This window comes from Homarus americanus, unplaced genomic scaffold (genome assembly GCF_018991925.1).
Source record: "Homarus americanus isolate GMGI-L3 unplaced genomic scaffold, GMGI_Hamer_2.0 scaffold22688, whole genome shotgun sequence".
NCBI classification, from domain to species: domain Eukaryota; kingdom Metazoa; phylum Arthropoda; class Malacostraca; order Decapoda; family Nephropidae; genus Homarus; species Homarus americanus.
This window is the reverse complement of record NW_024737808.1, coordinates 93226-110206: the sequence shown is the minus strand read 5'-3', so window position 1 is coordinate 110206 and position 16981 is coordinate 93226. Positions and strand designations below refer to the sequence as shown.

The following is a 16981-nucleotide window of genomic DNA, read 5'->3' as shown; positions in this document are numbered from 1 at the left end:
CACCAAGTTGTTTTCCTTCCCTCTCCTGTAAACACTGACCACATCGGTCCATCTTATGTGTTATTAGGCCGACGGGAATGTGTGGGTTAAGTGCTTATTGCCGTATGTATGTATGTATGTATTAGGTTTTATATCTAGAAGTGTAAGTAATAAGAGTGCAGAGGTCTTATTGCAACTATATCTTGTGTTAGTCAGGCCGCACCTCGATTATGCGGTTCAGTTCTGGTGCCCCTATTATAGAATGGATATCAATTCACTAGAGTCGGTGCAGCGAAGACTGACGAAAATGATTCCGGGACTTAGAAACCTTCCATATCAAGATAGGTTAAAGAAACTTAACTTGCATTCCCTAGAAAGACGACGAGTGCGGGGAGATATGATAGAGGTATTTAAGTGGGTGAAAGGAATCAATAAAGGCGAGCATGATAGGACTCGGAGCAACGGATTTAAGTTGGATAAGTTTAGGTTTAGGAGGGAGATAGGAAGGAACTGGTTCACAAATATGGTGGTGGACGAGTGGAACAAGCTTAGCAACTTTGTAGTAAGTGCTGGAACGCTGGAAAGTGTTAAAAGGAGGCTAGATAGATTCATGGATGATAGAGAGTGGTAGTAACTCTCGACAGGAGCTGCCATGCACAGGCCAACCAGCCTATTGCAGACTCCTTATTTTATTATGTTTTTATGTTGTTATATATTTCCCCTAAAGTTACTGTATTTCCCTTAAAGTTTCCCCCAAAAAATTAAATTAACAAAAAATTTAGACGAAATACCTTTAATATAATTTTCCCCCATTTTTCTTGGTATAAAATCTTTGAAATTATTGAAAGTTTGTGAAAGTTTGTTCAACATACTTAAAGAAAAAATAACACTGGAAAATAATCTACTCATGTTTTCGTCGGCTTTTCTTTTGTAAATTTTGTAAAAGTTTTCTCCATATATTTAAAAAAAAAATACAGACCAAAAAAAAAAAAACTATTATTTAACCGGAGTTTGAAATTTTGTAAACGTTTAGTCGTTGTGTTGAAGAAATTCATTGATGAAAAAAAAACACTTTTCTGAACTGAATTTACCTGAAGACTTAAGAGTACGACGCGAGCTTACCTGTCCTTACCTGCCTGTCTACCTGTGTGTCTCTGTATATAAATCGTCCGTCTTAAAACTGTTTCTTTGTCTTAAATTTTCCCTTAAAAACTATGTTCCCGAGAGCCAAGTGTTCTTCCTGGAAAGACTTATTGTGCACGCTTCTGTTTGTCTCTCTCTCTCTCTCTCTCTTTGTCTCTATTCTTCTCTGTCTTTGCCTCCCTCATTCCTTCTCTGCCTGTCTCTCTCCCTCCTATAGGACAATTCCGTCATTTATCTCTTGTCTCTCAGATCAGAAATCCTAAACCAATTTCACTGGGAATTTTGATACATAATTCACATAAAACCTGAAATTCTAAGGTATTTACCACTATATAAAAAACTAACTCTGTCTAATTCCAGCATTTCCCAAAATTCCTTGTACCCTAGAAATACAAAAACGATTTCGCTTTGAATGAGAACTTTGTCTATTTGTCTGTTCCCTTGTGTGTGTGTGTGTGTGTGTGTGTGTGTGTGTGTGTGTGTGTGTGTGTGTGTGTGTGTGTGTGTGTGTCAGAATATTGCCGCCGCTGTCTACGAGTTCTTTCACAGACACTCTACAGCATATTGGAGCCATTGTTTTCACCTTCCCTCTCCCTCCTCAGTCTTGACCGATAGTCAAGACGTACCTGGAGCTGTTCTGGCAGCAGCCAGGTTGTCATATTATGGAATAAATTATGTTTGTGTTTACCTTTACTCTAAATGTTCTCTTGTTCTAATTGGGTTTTGTTTTGTTCTGTTGCAGATGTATATGGATTTATGAGTTGAATAAAGCCTTGATTACTGAAGGTGTCTGATATCATACGACACAGGTCAACTGTTATGTTGGCCCATACCAACTCCCTCCCCTGAACCCCTCCTCCCCACCGGAATATCAACAAGTTCTCGCCAGAAGATACTATTTCATTTAGGAAAGGAATGGAACCAGTGTTGAATAGTGGTGAACAGTGGTGAACAGTGCTTAAGTCAGTGAAAAACAACTCGGCAGCAACAGCTGAGTCATACCCAAGCTAACCTTCACACAGTGAGGTACCAGGTACCCAGTGATAACTGCCCTTGAGACTCAATAACACCAGCTATGTGTTAATCCGTCCACGATAGGGAGGCCTGGGACCACACCTCACTCACACACTCACACACACACACACACACTCACACACACACACTCACACACACACACACACACACTCACACACACACACACACACACACACACGTTTAATCAAAAGTTTAGCTACGATAAATCCTTCTTTCTCAACTTGTAAAGTCTGAAATAAGTTTAATAAACCAGAAGAGCAATTTTGATCAATATTAAATTTTGTTTATTTTGAGGAGTTTAACTTTTTTAAATGACTTCTCAGAAATTCATCTCATATTGAATTTTTTTTTACGACCTAAAGTTTGTAAAAAAAAAGATGAATGTTTAATCAACTTTGTTTTCAATTTGTGACACCATCTTGTTATTTTTGTAATTTCTGCCACCATAATTAATATTTTCAGTAATTAATTTCTGTGATAATTGTGTACACACTGATGACCCCATAAACAAGCTTACCATCCACCTCCTGGGATTAACTAGATAATTTACACGTTAGTTATGATATAATTAGTCAAAATTTATATTACCTGAGGATTTTCGGATAATACCTTAACTGATCCCGGATAATCGTACACAAAGAAAAAAATTCAGTGGTAAACAACAAAATTATTCCAAACTTACAAATAAAATTCTCTTATTCATCCTCAGTTCATGTGTTTGTTACTGTTGTTGCTTCTTGTTTTCCTTGCATAAACAGTTCACGAGGTCTGCTTCCACAACACAAGCACTAAAAGTTAAGCTTCGTTGTTGTTAAGTGATTCTAAATAAATTATATGTCAAGGCTGTTAAGTTTGTACACCAGGTCTGTTAGTTCTTAAAAAAATATAGTTTTTATTACTATTATTATTATTATTATTATTATTATTAGTTAAGAACAAGTTTTTGTGCTGATACAGTTGTGTTTCAGATACTTCAATTACTACAGCTATTAATTTCTGTTCACTGTGTCTTAATTACAGCCACATCATTATAATATCAGAATAAACTTAATCCCTTGTGTACGGACCAAATTTAACTAAAATTAAGCAAAATATTAAACAATGCCTCCCTGTAGTGAAGGTGAAACACAAAACAAGTTTACTCCCAGAGGTTTCAACTACACGGACCACTAATGTTTGTTAACTAGGATCCAATCTCTACACCAGACAGTTAACAACATTTTCATAATAAAGTTGAATGATAATGATGTAAAAAAATGTTAAAAAACTCAATTAATGGTGTTTTTAAGTTCAGTATTTATAGAGAGACGAAGAAATAAAGTATAGTTGGTTAATTTAACTAACACTTATATTTACAACACAAGAGGAACGTATCATATCTCTTACCAATCCTATGTAAATGTAAATAAAGCCACCAGTTACATTTACAACATAAGTGTAAATAAAACATCATCACTACACAGAGTAAGACAAAATACAAACTATGTTTCTGTCAAATAATTCTCTCTCTCTCCTCACCTCCCAATCCTTCTGGTGTAGAGCATTGATAACTTATAGTCCTAGAGAGAGAGAGAGAGAGAGAGAGAGAGAGAGAGGCACTTTCACTCACATCAAACAAAACACATGCAGTCATAACAAGAGTATACATAGCGACAACACACACACACACACACACATACACACACACACACACACACACACGGTTCCTCATATCCTAAACTTACAAACAAAATATACACAATGAATCCTTAATACCCTCAGCTGCTGTGATGTATTAACGTGAGGTAATTCCGGGTTATGTCAGATAAATTTCCCCCCAGCAAATGTTTATCTCCGTTTGTTTATGTAGTCGAGGATATACACACCACCACAATTTACGATGAGTAATATTATTCAAGGTAATATTAGTCCATAAGATTGATCTATAGCGAAACCTCCATTTAACGAACTATATGAAGGGGAAAGTCAGTTATAACGAGGGACCGTTATTTGTGTAATCTTCATCTAGCGAATTACATAGAGATGAAAGTGCGTTATATCAAGGTTCCGTTAGATATGAATAATAATAATATCAAGAACAATAACAACAACAATAATAATAATAATAATAATAATAATAATAATAATAATAATAATAATAATAATAATAATAATAATAATAATAATAATAATAAAAGGCAAAATCACGACAGTAGCAGCAACAGCATAACTCAACACGTAGATAAAGACAAGAAATTTTCGCTAGAGAGAGAGAGAGAGAGAGAGAGAGAGAGAGAGAGGGGGGGTATTAAGCACACCAAGTCCCACCCCCCCCTCCCCCTTCAAAAATACACAGGGGATTAAAAATGATGAATCACTCTTCCTTACAAGCACAGCCTCAGCTAACGCGACTCATTAACGCATTTTATTGACGCTCTGACCCCTAACAGCAGCTGGTAACGTGAAGTGGTGACAGTATGAGACTCGGGAAGAGATGGTTAACAAGTGATAGTATGAGACTCGGGAAGAGATGGTTAACAAATACGACAAAGTCAGATGAAATACTAACATGTTATACGTCTGTAGAGGCGAGAGTATAACAGCTAATGGGGAGAGAGAGAGAGAGAGAGACGGTGATGAAAAACAACAGAAAAGAAGAGGAGACGAGAACAAAAAGCTTGAATTTACGTTGAGAGTGTCAAGGGGAGAGGAGGAGGAGGAGGTTGGCAGGAGAGGAGGTGGTAGAAGGAGGAGGTTGGCAGGGGGAAGATGTTGGCAGGGGACATGATGGCAGGGAAGGTTAGCGGCAGGGTTACATAACCTCTTAAATCAACCGAAGTAAATTTTTACCATACACGACTAAATGTTCAATAAGTTTTAATAATAAAAAAAAAATCTCCTAAATATTGAGTATAATTTTACTTAACATTAAACTCAATATAGACAAATACACGACAGTTCCCTCATATACTCTCCGGTAAGTAAAGATCTCACACAACTTTTATTAATAAGTTTCATTACAGAACACAAAGAATTACCCCCGGTCAATATTACAATTACGTCAAGTGTGCCGCACCAACCGTTCATTAGCATGCAAAGATCGACGACTACACGTTTACCTGCCAATTATAGCGTGGCTTCAGGTGCTGATGGCGGTGTGGTGGAGCGTTGGTGGTGGTGGTGGAGCGGTGGTGGAGCGTTGGTGGAGCGGTGGTAATGATGATGGAGTGGTGGTGGTGGTGGTGGTGGTACGTGTGTGTGCGAGTGTCACTTGGCTTGCCTCGGCGGGTCAGCCAACCTTGACGAGAGCTTCAAGGTCACCGTACTCACGTTGGGTCACCTCAGGTAACTAGACTCCTACCAGGTGGTGAGTGTTGTTCTAAGTTACACAAGTGATTAAGGTCGGGTTAAGCAGCTGTTCTTTTATGCTCTATTGTGATCATTGACCTATCATTCACATTGCATTAACTACGGCCATAACTATTATACAAAACACTCACGGGGTCACACAGTAAGTTTTATGTCTCTCTCTCTCTCTCTCTCTCTCTCTCTCTCTCTCTCTCTCTCTCTCTCTCTGGGTATGAGGTGTTGTGTAGAGGTCAAAGGTTATGTCAGGTGTGTCTGTATCTTTCTCAATGTTGTATTTATTCACGAGACTCTAGTAAGGTGACGAGTATTGTAACAACTCTCACTCACTGATGTTCCTTGTAGCTGAAGTAAGATCCGTAGTTCATATTTTATTTTACGTGAATGATAATGTGTGAAGTCACTTGAAGTACAGTGTGTAGAGTCACTTGAAGTACAGTGTGTGAAATCACTTGAAGTACAATTAGTATTGAAGTCACTTGAAGTACAGTGTGTGAGACACTTGAAGTACAGTGTGTGAAGTCACTTGAGTACAGTGTGAGGAGTCACTTGACGTACATTGTGTAGAGTCACTTGACATTACAGTGTGTGAAGTCACTTGACATTACAGTGTGTGAAGTCACTTGACAGTGTGTAGAGTCATGAAGTACAGTGTGTGAAGTCACTTGACGTACAGTGTGTAGAGTCACAGTGTGTAAGAAGTACAGTGTGTGAAGTCACTTGAAGTACAGTGTGTGAAGTCACTTGAAGTACAGTGTGTGAAGTCACTTAACGTACAGTGTGTGAAGTCACTCAACGTGTATCATTCACTGGTGCTTGACGCTGGTGTACAGTGAGCTAGTATGCTACACTTTACACACACCATTTCCCTCCATCAACACTCACCATCATCATCATACTCAATATTCAAATTAGGTTAATGTTGTCTCCTAATACTGAGATTTAGTGCGTAAGATAATATAAATTAACAATGTGTCTATGTAGATTTTATACTTGATTATCCTAACCCTCGGGAAATTTGTCTCTGTAGCTGGACACTGAGAGAGAATACAAAACTATCCTTGTCTGCTGTATTATCACAAAGGTGTTTCCCAGTCACGTTAGTTACTGTAAGAGTGTCGTGCTGTAATGTATCGTGTTCATTAGGTACTGTGTCTGCCCTGTCCCCTCAACTACTCAAATCTATACATCACTTTCTATGTAATCACAAACATTCTTTAGTTTTTGAGATCTTATATTTCATGATTTTGAAATAAAAATGTTCTTCAATAAATGTAAAATGTTCTTCAATAAAGTTTAGTGTTCAGTGGTCGGCCTCGCTCACTTAAGTTTCAACTGCGCGAAGGAACACGTGAATCTTGGTTGTCGCTCTGAGTACATCAATGTTTTTCTTTCTCTCGTTATCTATGGTATTATTCCTAGGTCTGTGGAATACTGAATGTTACATAACAGTCTGATATTCCAGAAGAATTTTTCCAAAAAGTTTTCGCCACGAGAACAACACGTAGCAAACTTGTTGCTAAATTAGTGAGGAACTCAAATGTCCTCGACTCACAGAAGTCCAATCAAGGGAGAGTTTTCAGATATGGGGGAGATTTTAATGCCTTGTGGTGTTGGGGGCAATAGCTGCTTGAGAGACGTAGACATGGGCAAGACAAGAAGGGCGGTATTACGATGGTGGGGGCAAGAGGAGCTGGGTAAGAGCGAGCCCTGGCGAGGCGAGTGTCTGGGGTGGCTGGCTGGTGGTGGCAGCGTGAGGGTGTCTGTCTGGGTGCTGGCGGACCGTTACTGTGCCACCGACCAACGCTGTGCTGGCTCACACACTGCCTCCCCGCACCCACACGACCCACACCCACACCCGCACACCACCCCTGCGCCTGCCCACACCCACACAAACCACCCACCCACACCGGTGTACTGTCCCTGCGCCTGCCCTCTCAACCACATGACACGCTTATGCCCACACACTACCCCTGACCCGGCCCATACCCACACAAACCCCGCGGTCCAAACCCACACACACACACACACGACCCAGATGGTTCACACCTACATACTTCTCTTAGGCCTGCTAACACACACACACACATACCACGACCCACAGCCACACACTAACCAAACGCCACAGTTTTAGTATGAAAATTATCGTCTAGTTCTGGGTACCAGATCCCGAAATTAGTCTCGGTCCACTGTATCACCCTGAGTTAGTGACATCTTGGCTGTCGTAGTTGGTAAAATCATGCCAGTGAACATGACTCTCAGAGGATTTTGCGATAAATATTTCTCGTAACCAAAGATAAACAAAACACCTGGATGACAAACTTACGCTAAAACACAAAATTAAAACGACTAAAAATAGACTCCAGGTGAAACTGAGACTCCAAGCTAAACTAAATACAATATTAACATACAGAATCCTTTCAGAGAGTCTATATGTTAATTTTATCTCCTATCCAACGTTAAGTGAGGCGTGTGGTGGATGACTGGGTACAACCATCGTCTCTGGTTCTATCCCCGAGGCACCACTACCAGTCCACCACAGCGGTAAAGGGGAACATTACTTTACAGTTTGGGAAGTAAAGGAGGTAGAATGCAGTGCCGTTGTGAAGATTAAGCTATCCTTAACAACTTTCTAATGACCTCAGCTATCCTTAACAACTTTCTAATGACCTCAGCTATCCTTAACAACTTTCTAATGACCTCAGCTATCCTTAACAACTTTCTAATGACCTCAGCTATCCTTAACAACTTTCTAACCATCTGCTACAACAATCTTTTTCAACCACCAACAGCTAAAGTCCTACACTCACTAACGAGAGAATTAATACATAAACAGACCCCCCCCCCAAGGAATTAAAAGACAGTTTACACACACACACACACACACACACACACACACACACACACACATCAAGATACACCCTGCTCCCTCGCCTCTACTGACACCCGTTGTAAATTTCTATCCTAAATTTCGAAAGGATTATGCAATTATAACACCGACGGCTAACACTAAAGAACGCCCACTCTATGATGAAATATCGACTCGGTGTTTGGGTGAAAAAAATCTATACCTCAGGGGATATTTATGGTGATATAGACGAGTGTGTGTTGGTTATTGGTTAAGAGGTATTGTGTTCCTACCTTGTAAAATAGTTCTTTTGTACGTACCAATAACTGAATATGGAATGTGGATCAGTTGAAGATTAGACACCCTAACTTACTTTATCTGATGGTTAAATATGTTAATGCTACTTGGGGTTAGGTTAGGTTAGGTTAGGTTAGGTTAAGCTGGCTAAAATAGTTTAATGTAAGGGAGATTAATCTTAAAGTGAATTAGGCCGTGGAGGCTGACCTTCAGGTGATCATTTTATACACTGACTCAACAAGGAGTAACACAGACACACATGTGCTCATTTTAGTTACGCTGTAAGGTCAAAGGTGACATATAATGAGACACTATATTCATAAGCAGGTGTTGGCGTGTTATGAATCATACCTGTACCTGTAATACAGTAATGTTATTATTGGTTCACTATCAACAGGTGTATTACAAGGTAGGATGGTAAAACAAACTCTCTCTCTCTCTCTCTCTCTCTCTCTCTCTCTCTCTCTCTCTCTCTCTCTCTCTCTCTCTCTCTCTCTCTCTCTCTCTCACTCTCTCTCTCTCTCTCTCTCTTCACTTGCTGTCAGCCAGGAATGCCTCACAGTAATCCAGCCTAATATCTGGAGTCGGTAAGAATGGTTATTTCGAGGCGGGAGTCCATTAAAAATCCCCAGTGAGAGGAAGTGTACCATCTTGACGCCAGCAGGTAAATAACCTATAAAGCTCGCGGCTACAACACCAGACACGATCTTACCAGAGAGAGTTTTTCCTTTTAAGTGTTTGATGGAAAAAAGATCTAAATGTATCACTCTCACAAATTCAGTGAAAATAATGGAACTCAAGAGCAAGAGGCGGTATATTACCACTCAACAGCTGTCAGTAGGTCGTTTATCATAGCTTGAACAACGCGGCAGGAGACCATTTGATACAGTTTGGTTTTCCATTAGCGTAAATTTATGTAAAAAACAACAAAAACAACAACAGGTTAATGCATCATAACATTATAACAATTGTAACTTAATATTGTGTTGTGTCCAAGATATGTTCAGGTCTTGTGTTTGGTGACTCTTAGTATATGTTGACGGCTTATAAACACATTAATACATGGAGATGAGTTTTCTACCCAGGGTTTTATTCTAGTTTATCGGTCAAGTGATGTTTAGGTTTGTAAACATTCTGATAGCTGACGTTTGCCAATAAACTGACATTTTATATGCAAATTAATTCAGGTAGCGTCGTACAATACCGCTCTTCGATCCTGGACGTAAAGAATATCAAACGAGAAGGTTTACAAAACAGGTGATAACAGCCAACACTGCTTTCATCAGTCAGACAGAGGCAGTACACACACTCGACAAGACTCGTTATTACTTTTTTTACTGTCAATTTTTCCCGTTCATAAATGGTACACCTAACGATAAATTCCTGAGCCTTGATTGTTGTGTGATTGAAATACGTAATGAAAAAAAAATCACTGGACACTTTTGGTAATATGTACTTAAAGGTCAAGCACTCGCTCCCCCAAAAAATATCTTTAAGACTTTGTGCCAGACAATATGACACAACGAACGAAGGATTTTGACAACCACTACCGAGACAACAGGAGTCACAGTGTTCATTTTGAAATTTATGGGAACGTTCCTTGAAGTTACTTGATGGAACGAGTTACATCAGAGAAATTGGATTCTTACCAGCTATTTACCCAGATATTTTACCTTACATTATAGATTATTTTGTTTTCATGTTGTTAATTCTGACGTAATCACAAGACACTCAAAAACGTAACCAAAATAGACGACAGATAGTGTCAAGCATCGAGGAAATTATGTTACTATTGTTATTATTATACATCTCTACAACTAAAGTCTTTCAGTACATCAAGTGAGTTAGTCTATGTGTACAGTCCGTCAGAAAAAAAAAAACAATTGACCTGTGGTAAATAAGTGCGTCAAAAGAGCAAAAAATGGACTTATGCAATGTGGAAAAATCTTGTGTCCAAATATATAGCGCTTTTACTTCTGACACCAAACACCGGAACCAGGAAGTTGTCGCCACACACACACACACACACACACACCTCAGCAGCCATGGTGTGCGACAGTGGCAGGAAGGGATACTAATATATTGACTGTGATCTAACCTGACAGCGCTCATGTCTCCCACTTTATAAGGTCTGGTGTCAGCGGTATTCCAAAAAAATTTAAGTTACGCGTCATATCGTGTCGGACTAAATCACTAGATCGTATTGTTGGTCGTAACCTCAAGTGGACTTATGAGAAGCCACCAGAGATGTATTTTTGGACTCAACCGCGTATAAATCAGTACAATGAGACCTCCATATAACGGACTTCTCTCCATATAATCCGTTAGATGGAGGGATCACGTCTAACGGACCCTCGATATAACGGATTTTCATATCTATATAATTCAATAGACTTAAATTTCACATCTGACAGATTCTCGATCTAACGGACTTTTCTTTCCATGTAGTCCGTTAAATATAGGTCTCACAGAAATGATTATTTGTCCAAGACGCAGGAAAACCATCACAACGACGGTACAATATGGACAGTGCGTTAAGTGACCCTGAATCATCGTAGCGGTGGTGGTGAAGAACGTAAGTTAAGACTGTATATGCGAGTTAATGGCAGTAAAAGTGATAGTTATTGGTGTTATATCTTATCCCTGGGGTTACATACACACCCCGCTGGCCTCTCTCATCCACGCCATGTTAAAGAAAGATTTTTATCCACCAAGTATTGAGGATATTTTTATGATGTGTGTGTGTGTGTGTGTGTGTGTGTGTGTGTGTGTGTGTGTGTGTGTGTGTGTGTGTGTGTGTGTGTGTGTGTGTGTGTGTGTGTGTGTGTGTGTGTGTGTGTGTGTGCGTGCGTGTGTGTGTGTGTGTGTGTGTGTGTGTGTGTGTGTGTGTGTGTGTGTGTGTGTGTGTGTGTGTGTGTGTGTGTGTGTGTGTGTGTGTGTGTGTGTGAGTCAGCCACAAAGGTCAAGTCTCTACATTCAGGTTACATATCATGTTGTTTCAGGAAAGGATAGTACAGTACATGTGCCGCCCACATTTCCTCTGTATTATTATACTTCATTTAATAATTAATCTTTATGTAAACAAAAATTATATTACAATATCCTATTACAGTCAGTATGGAATATATTAAATAATACAGAAGTGAATACAACTGTTGGAGGGGCAGCAGCTAGTGCCTGGTCATCACCTTAGGCCACACGCACCTCCCTACCAAACTTCAGCTCTCTATCTTTAAAATTGTGGAAATACATTAAGAACACACACACACACACACACACACACACACACACACACACTACTACAAACTCTTCAGTAACTATGGAGATGGGCGACCTTCACTGTTTAGGTCAAGAGGTTGTTGTGGTCTGGTGTCGTTAAGGTCAGGAGGATGCTGCACCACAAACTACCAGATAACAAAGATGGGTCAACGATACACGACCCAGCGCTAACGACTAGCGAGCAGAACACAGCACCCACCTGAAGCAGAACACAACACCCACCTGAAGCAGAACACAACACCCACCTGAAGCAGAACACAACACCCACCTGAAGCAGAACACAGCACCCACCTGAAAGCAGAACACAGCACCCACCTGAAGCCTGAAGCAGAACAGCACCCCACAGAAGCAGAACACAGCACCCACCTGAAGCAGAACACAGCACCCACCTGAAGCAGAACACAGCACCTGAAGCAGAACACAGCACCCACCTGAAGCAGAACACAGCACCCACCTGAAGCAGAACACAACACCACCTGAAGCACACAGCACCCACCTGAAGCAAACACAACACCACCTGAAGCAGAACACCCACCTGAAGCACACAGCACCCACCTGAAGCAGGAACACAACACCCACCTGAAGCAGAACACAACACCCACCTGAAGCAGAACACACAACACCCACACTGAAACAGAACACAGCACCCACCTGAAGCAGGAACCAGCACCCACCTGAAGCAAACACAGCACCCACCTGAAGCAGAACACAACACCCTGGCGAGACCCACCTGAAGCAGAACAGCACCCACCTGAAAGCAGAACACAGCACCCACCTGAAGCAGAACACAACCTGACAGACACAACACCCACCTGAAGCAGAACACAGCACCCACCTGAAGCAGAACACAGCACCCACCTGAAGCAGAACACAACACCCACCTGAAGCAGAACACAGCACCCACCTGAAGCAGAACACAACACCCACCTGAAGCAGAACATGAATGGGAAAGAGGCAGAGACGAGTAAAGGTGTGGAAGACGTGAGGGAGTTAATCAGATAATTAGAAAAGATTAAAAAGTGAGCAGAAAATCTCCCCCACACGAGGCTTTGAGGCGCTGTGCTAACTCACCTTTACCAAGTTACAGAAACTTTACACAGGTATTATGCAGATGAATGAGTGGCCTTAATTCATCCCTTCCTATTGTGATTCATGCAGACTTATTCTTTCCTCCTAGACCGATAATAATAATAATAATAATAATAATAATTAATAATAATAATAATAATAATACCACTCGCCTTTGATGGCTTGTCCTAAATAATGTTTTATCGGATTCAGGGTCCGGTGACCTCGCTGGCCAGTCCGTTAATGCAATTATCTTATCCTTCAGGAGGTCCGCTGACACCCGAGCTGTGTGGACAGGCAGTATCTTGCGTCAGGGTAAAGCCATTACCATTACTTACTGCAACTGTCACTATCTCGCCCCACTCCCTCTGGGCTGTTAATGTACCACCGGCATTCACGTGGAGGTCTGTACTCCCGTCCAGACACCTGTTCTGCCTACTGTAGCAGCCCAACAGTACTGTCGTCGGCATCCCTCTCTGCTGCCTCACAGATAAACAACCTTTCACCTCTAACGTTAGTTTAAGACTTTATACTCTAAACTGACTCACCCATGAACACTAACACTGCTGCACCTCAATAACACACCTGGCAGTTTTGGCCACGTGTTATCCTCCCTGGCAGCGAGGAGAACTGCTGTCAAAATAGAACCCGTCTGGGTCTCGCTTAATCTACCTGGAGACAATTTCTTACTGTCTCAGTCAGACAGAAGCAGTCTAGTGTCCTTATGAACACCAATGTTTTATGAAGGGAATGCGATGTTCACTGGCGTTTATGACAGGCCAGGTCGATGAGTTGGCTGTGTTGGTGGGAAATAATCATGAGTGTATGACCGTGACCTGGCCTCCTGGTGTATAATCCATCCTCCAAGTACATCGTTCACAACCTCTTGATGGAACTAGAGACTAATCAAGCCTCTGGGCCACTGCTTCCTGACCATCAGCGCCTCTCAGCAACCTAACAACCTCGGTAACTTCCTCTTGTACTCTTCATATCGCCAGTGAACACAAGAGACATCAAGCAGGCAGAAGTCCTCATGGCGACCTCAGACTGTCACAACTGATACTGCCAGGAACTGAAATTACACTCCCACTATAGAGGTATTGTGACGAAGGGACGCACAAGACGCTCTACATGCGCTATTTTATTCATTACTAATTTGTTTTACAGGTCATTCCACCAATCATCAGTATACAGTCGCCTGCAATTATACCTGATACAGTGGTTGGCTCGTTTTATGAAATGTGGCAACACTGTGGAATAATTATCTAGCATCTTTAGTTTGGCCACTATTGTGAGGTTCCTTAGGGGCCATCCTAGGAGTTTTAATACTATGTAAACAAACACAGACTGCCACATCTCACAAAACGCACCAAATACTGTACCAGGTATAAGCGTAAGCGATTGTACATAATTTGCGGTAATTCTCCATAAAATCGAAATAGTTCTTTAATTGTTCTTGAGCAGTGTAACAATGACAACACAGATCAATACACAACCCGTATATATCAAAGTATTACACCAGCATCATAACAGTAACAGTGGACAATTTCAACGAGGAATATTTTCAACGTATATTAGATTATTTCCCTGTGTAACTTACAACATTAATTTTTTTTTCAATTTTTTTCTCATCACAACATGAACATAATCTCTCCCCACGACCATGAAAGTCAGGTGGAAGTTAATATTATTTTTAAACGTTCTTGAAAACTTTTAATATTGCTGTATAAACAAGACCCCTGGCCACCTTTATGAGAATTTAATGAAACACAACATACTCTCCTCTTGTGCCATTGAAACTTTTATTAATAATTAATTACCAGTTAACGGTAATGTCTTGTGAAATTATTTTTAGTGACAATATTTATTATCTTTTGGGTGTTTTGGGGTCAGGATTACCATAGATTGTGGCGGCAAGTTTTTCTCTTAACTGGTGATATGAAAACCTACTTACCTGACTGATATAAGCCAATGAAAATAAACTTAACTTCAAATTGGCTTCAGAGTTACACTGACACTACTTTTACCCTAACTATAGCTGTATGACTTTGTATGACTTTACCTTCAAGTACAGTTGTATGAGACTCTACCTTCACGTATAGTTGTATGAGACTCTACCTTCACGTATAGTTGTATTGAAATTGACTTATAACAGTTCAGAAGTGTTGAACCGAGGAGACATGGTAGCAGTGTGACAGTGATGATGACAGTGGTGTGACAGTGATGATGACAGTGGTGTGACAGTGATGATGACAGTGGTGTGACAGTGATGATGACAGTGGTGTGACAGTGATGATGACATTGGTGTGACAGTGATGATGACAGTGGTGTGACAGTAATGATGACAGTGGTGTGACAGTGATGATGACATTGGTGTGACAGTAATGGTGACAGTGGTGTGATATTAATGGTGACAGCGGTGTGACAATGATGGTGACCGGTGTAACAGGAATGGTGACAGTGGTGTGATATTAATGGTGAGAGCGGTGTGACAGTAATGGTGACAGCGGCGTGACAGTGATGATGAGAGTGGTGTGACAGTAATGCTGACAGTGGTGTGACAGTGATAGTGACGATGGTGTGACAGTGATAGTGTCAGTGGAGTGACTGTGATGGTGACAGTGATGGTGACAGTAATGGTGACAGTGATGGCTACAGTAATGGTGACAGTGATGGTGACAGTGATGGTGACAGTGATGATGACAGTGATGGTGAAAGTAATGGTGACAGTGATAGTGTCAGTGGAGGACAGTGATGGTGAAAGTAATGGTGACAGGATGGTGCCGGAAAGTGATGGCTACAGTAATGGTGACAGTGATGGTGAAAGTAATGGTGACAGTGATGGTGACAGTGATGATGACAGTGATGGTGACAGTGACAGTGATGGTGACAGTGATGGTGAGAGTAATGGTGACAGTGATAGTGACAGTGATGGTGACAGTGATAGTGACAGTGATAGTGACAGTGATAGTGACAGTGATGGTGACAGTGATGGTGAGAGTAATGGTGACAGTGATAGTGACAGTGATGGTGACATTGATAGTGACAGTGATAGTGACAGTGATAGTGACAGTGATGGTGACAGTGATGGTGAGAGTAATGGTGACAGTGATAGTGACAGTGATTGTGACAATTTTAGAGTTAAATTTAAGCCAACTGTGTCAGGAGGCAGCAGGTGGTGTACACGGAAGCCCATAACATTATTTAATTATCCATAACTATAAATAATGTATAATTCTATCTCTACACACAGGTCTCTACCCAACCTGTGCTTCTCGTCTCTGGTATAATTGTTGGGTTAAATTCTGCAGCGTTTGTGGTAACGTTTTAGGCACTGTGTACACTAGCAGCTGCCATCTGCCTGTGTCCTCAACCTGTTGCCAACACACACACACACACACACACACACACACACACACACACACACACACACACACACACACATTGTCAATCAAGAGACCCATTCCCCAATTATGTAACTGTATATTTTCAGTCTTCCGGTTGTTATGCTCTTTCAGTAAACCGTTAATTATTATTATTATTACACAGATGTATCTTGCTTTAAACATTTTGTCCAGGTAAATAGACTTCTGTTTTACCTGCTTTACATTCTAAATCAGCAAGGTGAGTTTAGTAAATTAACGCCTCGTATCAAAGAAAACTGCCTGAGAGAAGAAGAAGAAGAAGAAGAAGAAGAAGAAGAAGACGAAGAAGAAGAAGAAGAAGAAGAAGAAGAAGAAGAAACCAGCAGCAGTAGGGAGAGGGAATGGAGGAGGAGGAGGACTAAGAAGAGGTAGAGGAGGAGAGACAGGTAGGGAGTGTAGCAGCAGCAACAGTAGGAAGAGTAGAAGTAGGAGGAAGAAGAGGAATAGGAAGAGGAGGAGAAAGAAGAGACAGGGAGGGGAGGGGGAGGCAGGGAGTGTAGCAGGAGGAAGAAGAGGAATAGGAAGAGGAGGAGGAAGAGACAGGGAGGGGAGGGGTAGGAAG

At 41.0% G+C, this 16981-nt stretch overlaps 2 protein-coding genes across 4 annotated transcripts in view; both read right to left on the bottom strand.

Annotated features, from left to right (window-relative positions):
- LOC121873591 (FMRFamide receptor-like) overlaps positions 1-16981 on the bottom strand; it is a 199176-nt gene that overhangs the window by 145614 nt on the left and 36581 nt on the right. For 2 of the 3 annotated variants that reach the window (XM_042377228.1, XM_042377230.1), the window contains exon 1: positions 5256-5953. The exons of the other annotated variant lie outside the window; for it this stretch is intronic. The gene's annotated coding sequence lies outside the window, so the exon portion shown is untranslated. Of the gene's footprint in view, positions 1-5255; positions 5954-16981 lie in introns of those variants that run through there. 3 annotated transcript variants of the gene reach the window in all.
- Positions 1-16981, bottom strand: part of LOC121873590 (lysine-rich arabinogalactan protein 19-like) — a 68731-nt gene that overhangs the window by 47918 nt on the left and 3832 nt on the right. The window lies entirely within an intron of this gene.